This window comes from Anopheles darlingi, chromosome 2 (assembly GCF_943734745.1).
Source record: "Anopheles darlingi chromosome 2, idAnoDarlMG_H_01, whole genome shotgun sequence".
In the NCBI taxonomy this organism is placed as follows: domain Eukaryota; kingdom Metazoa; phylum Arthropoda; class Insecta; order Diptera; family Culicidae; genus Anopheles; species Anopheles darlingi.
In genome coordinates, this window is record NC_064874.1 from 70,333,881 (window position 1) to 70,338,556 (window position 4,676).

Here is a 4,676-nt window from a genome sequence, read left to right on the forward strand (position 1 = left end):
TTTCGATGTTTCAAATTTGCTCAAAACTGCACAAACTGAATACAGAAAGTTTGATTTTTTTCGCTCTAAATGTAACTCAAGCACCTAGCTACAGGTATCACATGAGCGTGCTAACTATCAAAAACTAGCTAGTAGGATGTGTGCGCGCGTGTATATGTTCGGCCGGGATGAAAGAGTGATTTATTGCATGTGCTGTGTGCGAACTGTATGAGCAAACCACCGATGGAATGCTACAGTGAATGGTGCGTTGTTTACTTTTCTTTATTTTCTTTTATTATTATTTTGCTATAAAAAGTAAAACTTATGTGTTATACAAACCATTCCTTTCATATCGCGATTGACTGTAAGTATAGATGCCTCTCGGCATCTTTTCGTATATTTGCTGGAGTAAATCATCTCACAATTTTAGTCTCTTTTTAAAGCGAAATGTTGGAATAGTCAATTGATCATTTCGAAACAATGATGGTGCTACCTTCTGAAACACAGTCATACGATTAAACTTCATATGCTTAATCGTTGCACTGTTGATCTTCCCCGTTGAATTGTAGGAAACGGTTCAATGATTGCATCTATTTGTGTTTGGGAAGCAGGAAAAGCTATTTTCTATTCAATCGGTCCGATGGCGCGCGTGAGTACTTACGCCGCATCAGGAAGAACCCGAACGTTTTCTTCTTGATCTAGCTACGGGCAAACAGCATGAAATCAACTAGTCCTTATCTGTTTTGTGTATTGAGTGGACGTATGACTGATGTAAGCAGTGTGTGTACATCGAGTGAAGAGCAAGCGAAAGTATCATTAGCTAGTATATGATGTGAAACGATACAATAATAGCGCAAGAACGAAAAATGATCAAACCTTTCATTTTTGAGGGCGGGGGGGGGGGGGGGCATAATGTTTGGCCATTCAGAAGACAGATAACAACAAAGCAACACAAACTAAGAATGAAGAAACATTACAGATCGTTTCATGCGATCGGACGACGTATGCTTCCATCAAACAAAGCAAAAAACACAAAAACATTAACGTTTAAATATTGAAACAATTATAAGCTTATCATACACACTAATACTGCATCTATATACAAAACACGGAAACAAAATGACTGAATATACACTAGAAAAACGAAGAAAATGAAGGGAAAATCGAAAAAGGACGTAACGGATACAGAACGACCCCATCCAACACTATGCTAGCAAATGAGCCCATAATGTGCGATCGTGGCATTAAGGCTTATTTGGTTTTACTATGTTTTGAAATGCTCGTCATTTCAGCTTCTCATCAACCTATTCTTGTCTAGCGTTGCTACCGTTTCGTCGGCTCAAGCTCTAACGATATTCAGTGATACACACGGACACAGACACGAACATTTCATCTGTTTCCTAGTCGGTGATGACACAATGATACATACTACCGTATTGTTAGTCATTTCTTTTCTACTTTTTTCACAATTTCTTAATCTATTACCTGTGATGTGTGTTTATAGAGCTCGAAACGTAGTTTGACGAGTGTGGAGGACGCGAGTATCGACATTGTGGGAAATTATCCAATCATGGTTGGTTGCTTTTACTATGTTAACCTACACCATACCATAAACCCGTATAGGTTTATCAATGCAATGTAATCACTTTGTACCATTAACGAACACTCGCAACTAGGACAAAACTCACTCAGGTAATACATTACTAGACAAAACCCACGCAACAAGCATACGAGTTGGTAGGACGCGAAAGTAGCTAACAAAGATCATATGTTGAAACTTTTAACTTTTAATGGCAGGAAAAGGTCTGATTTATGACGAGGAGTAAACAAGAGTGACTATTATAAACCAAACGCAAAGCACGCGTAAAACGAACAGTCATTTTTAAACTATCGAACTTGCCACGATAAAGCTACAAAAGAAGTAAAAACACAATAAATCGCAGTAAACCACCAGGTCCACAAAATTGGAAAACTCATAAACTGCCTGCAATTTGGCGAACAATAGTTTTTGAGTCGTTTTTACTTTCTTCCATTTAAAAGGTGGAAATCATACATAAATTTTCGTTGCATTTGGACACGATTTTTGGTGTGCCAGTGTTTATTGCTTGAGATCGCATCGCTCTATCTAGCTGACCGATTGTTGGCAGTAATTTAGAAGCAGTGGTAGATCCTTGAAATTGTAGAAAGGTTTCCGAATGCCACGAAACTACGATACTTATGCATTCCTCCGGTAGAAATATTAAAGCAAATGCACATCTGCAAACTGTACAGGGGTAGGGACTGACAAATAATACATTTCGGACGGAAATACGTTCTCACGGAGACTAAGAAGAACGAAATAAAAAGCCAATACTAGGGAAAAATTGGAACAAAAAAATTAGGAAAACAAATAGGATTTAATAATAAAAACAAAAGTTAGTAATGAGAAAAGCGATAGTAAAACTAAAGAGCTGGAGGCAAAAAGAAACTAGAAACTAATATACGAATCGACTTACTCACACATTTCAGCTAGGGAAATGGGGGACTTATCTGCGGATACTATAACGAACGAGAATTCACACATAAACAAACTCTTCAAATCACCAGGCAAGGATGTGGGAGAGAGAGATTACAAGAACACAAGTGGGAGTAAGCGCGTAGAAGGTAAAAATTATTTTTCATTCTTGCTAATATTGTTGTATCTTAAATAAGCGAATGATGATGGTGAGGATTGTCGCGTGAATGCTGCGATGTTTGATGAACCATAAAATGAATGATTGTGATATTTATGTAAGTTTTAGGATAACTTGTATGAGCGTAGCTATATATGGTACGAATGAATCACTCTGAGTGTTGGCGTGCGCATGAAGGATAAATCTCGCAGCATCGATTTTGTGGGAAAAAGGACATCAATGTTCCATGTAAAACGTGTGATGATTTAGTTTACACACGGATTATACCATTTGGGAATACTCCTTGTATAAAATGAATCAATCATCGCACCTACGAGATAAAAGATACTTCTTCACTTTTGTCAATAGTTTGAAAATTTTCTAATAAGCGACAAGCAACCGTTTCTTGGTTGGGGCCTTTGGGCATTAACCGAACGTGTGCTAAGAGTTATGTAATTAAACTGAGGCACAAAATCGGCTAAACTCAATATTTTTGCCATATATTTGCATGAGAGATGATATCCTTGTAGTGTATTGTGTGATTGTGCGTGTACGAAAGGAAGAAAGGCAAATTTTGTTTGGAGTGTGCATGGAACAAATGAATTAAAATGTGTGCAAACATGTATGTATGGGTGTGTATGTGTGCGTGTGTTTACGTGTGTAAAGGGAGACATACAAAAAAAACGTGACAAAGATTCACCAAAATACAAATGTAACATACTGGACGAACGCTGCAGGACAAGAAGAGATCTACCCTCTACATCGTTAGTTAACAGCAATAATATTACACACACGAGAACGTGACAGGGACACATCGTGACTACATGATTGCCTGAGGCGCCTGATCATCGAATTTGATGAGTTGCATAGCATATGCAGTAGCATAAGCAACCGAGACTGACATTACCAAGTAATTTATTGGAGACTTAGTACTCCATGAAACCCCCAATACTGACACTGGGGTTCATACGGGGAAGGATATTTCCGATTGTGGCGTTGTTACGCCGAGCGACCCAAACGACCAAAGACTATAAGCGATGCGCACTGGTGCATTGCAGGGGACTCCCAAATCGACTACTACACTGCTACTACTGATCGATCGTACGAACCACGTTACTACAAAAAGAAAACACTACGGGCCTACACAGAGACTACGTCGGCGGTACTACTACTAGGTACACATCATCCACTTAACATGTACATCTACTCTCTGTGCGCGTACTGTGAGATTGATATGGATGGCACGGCACAGGGGTTCGATTCGCTCGAACGGGCAGCAGGTGGTAGCGATCGGTGAGTGTATGGGCGTTTTGTAGATGAAGTAGAGGATGCGTTAGCTGTGACTATTTAGCATAAAATAGTAGCGTGTAAGTGAGGAATCGAGAGAATGTATTTTGCTGCTGTGAGGTTTGATCGTTTTATACATTTGCGAAGAGATGTATGCGATGCGCATAGAGAGCGGAATGTATGTCCTTTGCGTGCGTGTGTGCGAGTACGTGATGAGGATGATGAACGTGATTTGTGATGCTGGCAATGATGAGTATAGTGATGACTGAATAAAATTACATGACTGCCAAAAAGCGAACAAAACCCCTTCTTAAATAGTTCTTGTTTTCGTTTGAGATAAGCATGTTTGTTGGTTGTGCACGTTTTTGCGAACCGCGATTCGAATGTGATAAAAGTGATCGAGCTGTCGAATGTGGGTCCTGTTGTCTTCATCGACGAAATCATAATGACTGTGTGATAATTACCCCGTTGTCTTGTTGCGAAATTTACATATAAATTGTCTATCCTTGAACTGGATAGTTGAAACTGGTATAACGATCTATTTGCGGGGGTGTATACCGTTTCCGTGGGTTAATGATGAAAGAAAGGATACTCGCCGATGTATTGAGGAGCTTGCACACAAACCAAAGTTGCTCAAAACATCAGAATTTTGAAAATACATGTTATATCGTGATGGCTGTGCTTGTTGAAATTTATTATGTAAAATGAAAATCGGAACTATTATTTAAAAAAATTATCCAGTGCCATTGTTACAGGAAA